The 7,553-nt window shown below is 38.1% G+C and overlaps 1 long non-coding RNA gene across 1 annotated transcript; it reads right to left on the reverse strand.

The window, feature by feature from the left end:
* Positions 1 to 6,370, reverse strand: LOC139694396 (uncharacterized). Its single transcript, XR_011702129.1, has 3 exons — positions 6,333 to 6,370; positions 1,145 to 1,188; positions 1 to 206 (listed from the first exon to the last, which is right to left on the reverse strand). It is a non-coding gene; the product is annotated as an uncharacterized lncRNA (long non-coding RNA).
* Between the last annotated feature and the right edge of the window lie 1,183 nt (positions 6,371 to 7,553).

Below are 7,553 nucleotides of genomic sequence, written 5' to 3' on the forward strand. Positions count from 1 at the left end.
ACATGTTCAGAATCCATGTGCCAATGTAGCTAAGGAAGCTAGCCCATTTTACCCCCAAAGTCTGGCTTTGGGAAAGGTGCTTGGCTGGCTGAACCTGTCTCACTCCCAGGAATGCCTCCTTCCATTGATGCCTTGAATTGGGCTGCCCCTTGTGGCATGCCTGGCATTGCCCCCCCATTTGGATCCATTGGATTCTGCCGCTTCACCTGTATATCAGATATATATAGATTAATGATCACTACTTGCATGCACGATATTTTGAAGGAGGTAAATACTACTTTATTTAGGAGCCAATTTACTTCATAATAGGAAGAAATGTATATGTATAATGCTTTTTACATTGCTATGGAAATGTCAGAATATAATAATAAGGGATGTAGAACAATTGATAAGAAAATGATTGGATTTGTCGAATGTGCTGTGAAGAAGTTGATTGTCCAACATGCCCATGAAGCTGAGTGATCCATGAATGAGTAAAATTACTGACACCTGAGGCCATGAACCAATGGAAACAGCAAAGCAATCAACCCAAAGATTGGATTTTCATTTGTGAACAGGATGACTTCCACCTCAAACTTAGCCATGCGAGTATGTGGTGTTAAATGGTTGAATCTCATACATTAGAATAACACCATGTGAGACAAGTTCATTTCCCTGATTCACCAGCAGTTTTCCCACACACTATTGGGACATAATCATGTATCTTTTTTGTATTTTGTTGCAATTACTACAACAACATGACTTTTCTCCATAGCATAGTTTCCAATCACAGATCTTATGACTTGGCTGTAATGATTCCAGATTGCACGGGGATCTCATGTTGGGTTTTGAAATTTGAAAAACATCAATAGAATATTCGTAATTAGTCACATGGCTAACTTTAGTGAACATGAATTGTGAAGATTTATCATCACTCCTCTGTTTTCAATGAAAATGGACTCTCTGAGTTTAATCAGGGTATCCATAGATGTTGCCTGGATTTGAACCAGTAGCAAAAACGCTCTCCTTACTAGGTGTTCTCAGTCCTTTGAGATGAGGCAGCATGGTATTATTTTGTAAAATTCTCCATTGCATAAAACACAATTTTTCCTGGGATTATTAGAGGACTTAAAATACTATAAAAAGTAATGTTTATGCAACTTACTCTGTAGCTTGGGTAATGTTCAGCATGCTCCATCCGTTCCATTTCTGAAATCACAAAAAATTAATTTATGGATGTTGATATAATGTAGATAATTATATGGATGCATTCAGAGTCCTATCATAAGAACTGGAAACCTCTAATAATAGTTAAGGAGTGAAAGGGCTGGGGATAAGCAAGGCCAGATGATGTCATTTAGAATTTTGGATCATAAAGCACTTCCCTTGCCTGCCATCGCCCATGTTTTCTGACTAACATGTGCACCAAAAAGGTGTTTGTTTAAATTAATAAAAAATTATTTTTGACCATGGAGCATTACCATGGTGTGTGTAAGGGGTGGGTTAGACCTAGGATACAGGTGAAGGGCAAAGGGAGGTATGGGAGAAGGGAAATGTTGAAGGGCAACATATTTCCTAGTAAGCCATTTTTATTTATTTATTTATTTATTCAGTATTAGTTCGAAAACAGCACATTTTGGCCTTTTACATAGAACTATTAACAACGACAACAATGGTCACATTTACAAACACCCAAGCCCTAGATGGAAGGAAACTCACCCAGGCAGGAATTGAACCCGCGACCCTTGGAATGGCAGACGAGGACGTTACCCCGCCGCCACCGGGGTCGGCAATGCCATGCTCAGGCATGTCTCTGAAAATACACCCAGGGACTGAATGCCCGTCGCTTCAAGACTTTTCAGCTTTAGTGATGTGGAGGGAGGCAAAAATTGAGGCATTGAATAATTCATTAAAAGAAATGATATGTTGGGATGCTCTTTTGGTAATTGGCAGATGGACTGATTAGAAAGAAGGGTTGAAGGAAGTATGATTGATTATTTGAAGATTGAGGTGTTTGGTGTATTTTACTTGGTGGATTACTTTGCTGGAGTCCAAGAAGTCAGTGTGGATTTGTTGGAAGAGAAGGAATTAGATAGTGGTGTTGTGTTTTTCAGGATGTTAGATAAACTAGTTAGAAGTTTAAAGGTGGTGGAGAGACATTGATATGATAATTTTGTGAGTAGTTATTTTGTGGTTGATGTAGGATGAGAGAAAGATGAACTTGGGTCTTTTCACATATATTTGAAGGACTGAGTGCGCAGGGAGTGCTGATGAAGATGGGTGTGCTGGATGTTATTTTAGGAAGAAGATACCAGAGGAAGCATTTAGCAGGGAAATTAATGAATTTAGGGAATCAATAATATGTGGTAAGAGTAGGAATAGGTTATACCTGCATGTACCTTAACTAAAGTAGGAGTTATGGGAGAAATGGGAAGTTAATTTTATTTCAAAGTGACGAAGGTAGAAGTGGAAGTATGGAGAGCTAAATCTTCTTCCCATTACACAATTTACGATTTGAAGGTTATGTTTATTATGGAATGAGATGGAATTGTAGGAGAGATTGAGAGAAAACCTATTTCTGGGGATATAAATATTGGAGTGGGGCTTTTGGATAGATACTGACAGAAGGATGTAAAACCCTTAGCATGGGGAATTGAGGTGTAAAGTTATGTTGTTTCCTTATGAAGAGAGGTGATTGTGGAAGATATGAAGAAATGGTATGTCTTTCACATAGGAAGGTAGAGAGTGGACTAATGGTTGGGCTAGCAATCAATGAAGGAGGAGATTATTTCTCTCGTGGAGCTGCAGGAAGAAACACTTGGTCATCAGTTTTATCCATTTTTGGAAATATAATAAAGTGAGGTATGTTTGGGGAGGAGAAGTTGAGCATGAAAATTTGGGTTAGGGTTGCAGAATTTTATTTAAAAGTTACTGTTGCGGCATCTTCTGGTATCAGTTCTTTGAATGAGTTAGGGTTGTTGGAGATGGTTTTCTAGAATGAGGAATGAAGAGACTTGTCCGGTGAATTGTGTTCTGGTGAACCTGAAGTATTGAGAACAACTGCTGTGGAGCCTTTATCTGGCATTGTGATGTCCAAGTGAGCATTTATGGTATAGAATGGTTGTGTTTGAGTTTAAGGGAGTTGAGGAAAGGACACAAAACATTTGAAAAGAGGAGATTTATGAAAATTTCTGCAAGATGATTCATGGTAAAAAGTTGCAATTTTTGAGCAGATGCAAGTCTACAATTAAGGAGTCCATTGTGAATTGGCTTGTGTGGTAGTTTGGGTGGGAGTTGGATATTCCAAAAAAATTTCAATCATAGATTCCAGCATTTCAGAGGGGGAGGGTATTTCCTACTGCAGCAAGTTCAAGCCAGGCATAATGCTCTTCGAGAGTTTTAAGCTGTTGTGGTGTGTCTGAGTGGGAGAGGAAGGTCATAATTAAAACATTGGCGTGGTCATTGTAAAAAAAATGGAGGGAGGTGTATTTGAGGACCGGAACCCTGTAGTTTTTCAATTAATTTTTAATTTAAAAATAACAATGTGCTCGCATATAATATCTTCAGTCCTTCCATGAGCTATTTTTCTGAGTATTGTTCAATAAGAAATAGGAGTTAATCTTAAAGGAGGTCAATGTAGGTCAGGGACATTGGGGGAAAGTGGGAGAATGGGCAAAATGTAATGATATATAAAGAATCAAGAAGGAATTGCATTTGCTCGTTGTTACCAGTCAGATTTGCATGTACCGAAACTACGCTGCAGATTTGGGACCCAAGGAACTAGCCTTCCTTACTTTATGGGTGAAGCTACTTTTATTCCTCTACCAACTTGATAGATAGTTAGTCATCTTTATTTTGGGGTGAGATTGCAACCATGGAGTCACTTCTACCACCTAACCCCTCATCACACATTTACAATATTAAACTTACAGATAAATTACACAAATTGTACATATATAGCAATGAAATTAATACATATATCATCTTAGGACTGAAACAAAGCAACACAATGCATTAGTAGCCTAGTTAATTTATAACTATAACACAATATATACAACATGCACACATATAATACATATAAATATATATCCATACACATACCAATACATGCAAACAATACTTGTAAAACGATATTCCTGGTTATATTTACAATTGCCAACAAAAAGTATGATGCTCCTGCGAAAGAAAAAGGAAGGATCTCGAAGTCTGTTTACGGCTGTATTTTTACTGGTTGGTTTGCTGGGAAATTAGTCATTTATGAAGTGCGAGCTTGAATGATGGTGGAGAAGGTGCATTAGTTATAATGGATGATAGCTCATTCCAATGACGACATGCTGTTACTGCAAATGACTGGTTGTATGTAGTTGTTCTGTGATGAGGGATAACGAGTTCATGATTACCTCTGGTATTTAGTTTGTGTATTCTACCAAGGCTATTGAAGTCATCGGTAAAATACTGAGGGGTTTTAAGATATAATTTAGTATTTTGTAAAATTTAGTACTTGGTAGATTAAGGACAGCATGTGGAGTTTCCTGCGAGGATCCAGAAATAGCCTTTTAAGGTTGTTAAAATATTCTCTAATGTGATCTGTAATTTTCAAATTGTAAATGAAGTATACACATGAGTTAAAATCCCCTTTGTAGTTTTACTGACGGCTCTTTTGAAAGGCCTTGATTCGCTATGTCCCCATAATCAAAGTCAGGAATTACGAGAGAAGAAACTATCTGCTTTTCTTAATGTGATGGGCATAACAAACTGATGTTTCCTAAGGAAGTGGAGGGATTGATTGACAGTTCTGCAAGTTTTAAAAACTTGTGAAGACCATGAGAAATTTCCATCCATAAGGAGGATTTGTAACAGCGTTCTCAAATGGAATGAGTGTGGCTTGAAGATACAAGTTGAGTGGTTGAAATACAGCGATGGATTTTTAGCAGTTAAGGATATCCAATCAGTATAGCTTACGATTTATTTGAATTTAGGTTAATGAAGTTTTACGTGCACCATTTGGTTATGTTATTGAAGTCTGAATTCATTTGACTTGATATCAGAAGAGCAGATAAAAATGACATTGAAGCATTGGTGCCATGGGAAATTTATATTCACACGTCTTATACGAGGGTCATCCGGAAAGTAGTACCCGTTCGTGAAATAAAGACACAAAAGTAAATATTAACAAACATAAAAAATTTTATTTGAAAGAGGATACTTTAAACTACTTCTCAACATAATCTCCAAGCAAATTAAGGCATTTGTCATAACGTGTGACAAGTTTCTGTATTCCTGCTGCATAGTCCTTCGCCGCCAGCTCATTGAGATACGCGAGGGACCCATCTTGCACAAATTTTTGCATAATGCAGATGGTGTTTAACAATTTCATGAACAATTGTTCTAGAAACATTGGGAAAATGCTCACAGATGTCATCAATTGTGACGCGCCGATCGTTCCTCACGAATTCGTCAACTGAGCTCACCAGTTGGTCTGTAATGACAGACGGTCTCCCCGAACGCTCATCGTCGTGTGTGTTCCCCCTCCCCATGTTGAAGTTGCGACACCACCGCCGAACAGACGACTCGTCCATTACATTGTCTCCATACACCTCCTTTAATTGGCGATGAATATCACATGGGCGAACGTTTCTTGCATTGAGGAATTTAATCACTGCCCTCACTTCACAACTGGCGGCGTTCTCAATTTTTTTAAACATTGTAAACAATCACAGAAACAACACAGGCAATGCTAGCGTCACGCAACTTGGCTCAGAGAAGGCAGACAAGCCACTGAAGCTATCTGACCTCGTCCAGCGGCTACTCGCGTCGTCAGCACTTCATGCGGCACGAACGGGTACTACTTTCCGGATGACCCTCGTATATTTATAAATCCATGAATATCGTTACCAAGTACAATAAAAAAAGACAGGAAATCGCCCATGTTGACACCCCAAGAGAATTGTCAGGAATAGGAGAAATTTTGTAGAAAATTTTGGCTCCATATATGCCCCTATTTTTATAATTTTTGGACTCAAGACTTCTTTGGTTCATTTTTTAAAATCTATTTGCTTTATGAAATCCTCTTTTTTTCAATATACCTCTCCAACTTGAGGTCTACGGTGAGAGATAGTAGGATATGGAGAGGTGAAAAAAAGGAGGAAGAATGTGGGGAAATAATCTCAATAGTAGCAATATCAATAATAGCAATAACTGTAATAGGTGATAAAGTAAAGGGATTGGCGATGTTTAGGATTGTTTTAGAATTCATAACAATATAAAGTAGCAACCAAAAGCTACCTACCTCTACTCATTAAAATTCTCTTCAACAAAAATATGCTCATATAAAGAAAATGATCATTACTTACCTCTGCTGTCATGGAGAAGAGTTGCCTTTGGTATAGCCTGCAAATTAAAGACACGTTTAGCATTTCTTCAGGTTTAAATTATGGTATGCTATTTTATGACAAAAAATGGCAAATTTCCATTTTTTATATCTCTATATACACATTGGTTTAACTTCTATTATCAGTTTGGGGGGCTCACTCCTGGATTGGTGTTAGTGCACTTTTTCAGCACAAAAATTCAATTGAACTGATCAAATCGTAGCAAATCTTTTCATAAACTGGGTCCATACAATAAGTATCGGGACTGGTTCCAAAAATCAAAATTTATTGCAGTTATCATTACAATTACTTAATAATCTTCAAAATACACTCCTCCTGCATCATTACACTTAGTTCGGCACGTCTTCAACTGGTCAAAAGACCGCCTGAAGTCGGTTTTCCAGAATATTGTTGAGTGCCTTTGTCGTCACCGCTTGAACCGCCTCGATGGAGCCGAACCGATATCCTTTGAGCTCCTTTTGAGCTATCCTTTTAGGTTATAAAATTGCCGAAAAAATCTTCATCTTCCTGTACGCAGTCCAAAATTTCTTGCAAAATTTCTACCCGCAACAGTTTTGGTTCCTTGCTTAAGACTTTCAGCACTTTCCTGCAACTTCCCTTTTATTCTATTTATGGACAAAGAAGCTTGTTTGATAATAAGCATAGTGTAGATTTTTACGTAAGAGTTGGAGTGGGGGGAGGGCAGTAATAAAGGGCGAAAAAATATGACATAATATACAGAGAAGGCATAGTCAGTAATATACTATAGGTGCGGAGAAGTACCTCTAGTATATGTATTTTTAAATGCTAGAAAATGATCGTTTTATTAACAGATGGCGACCAATTTTAAGTTGCAGCGGCGGCCTCTTTCCAAATGCATAAAATGTAGATTTCGCGGTTTAAATGTCTGACGGAAACCTCCGGCGAATTGAATTATTCGTTCAAAAATGTACCGAAGGAAAGTCCCGATTGATGCAAGACATTTTTCAGGTCAGTTTCATTTATGGGAGTGGTGAGAAAAAGGCGTGAACAGTTTAAATGCCTTGATGGTCTGGTTATCGTCTGGATCTCTTGAGACCGAGCTCTGAAATCGAGTCATACATGCATGCAAGCTTGAGATTCTCTAGAGTTAGTGGCCTCGGCGGAAATGGACGTCAAATTGATAATGATGATTCATAGTGGCTGGACAGATGATTAACTGAC

The sequence above is a fragment of the Hetaerina americana genome, unplaced genomic scaffold (assembly GCF_022747635.1).
Source record: "Hetaerina americana unplaced genomic scaffold, ioHetAmer1.1.p SCAF_5, whole genome shotgun sequence".
Lineage (NCBI taxonomy): Eukaryota > Metazoa > Arthropoda > Insecta > Odonata > Calopterygidae > Hetaerina > Hetaerina americana.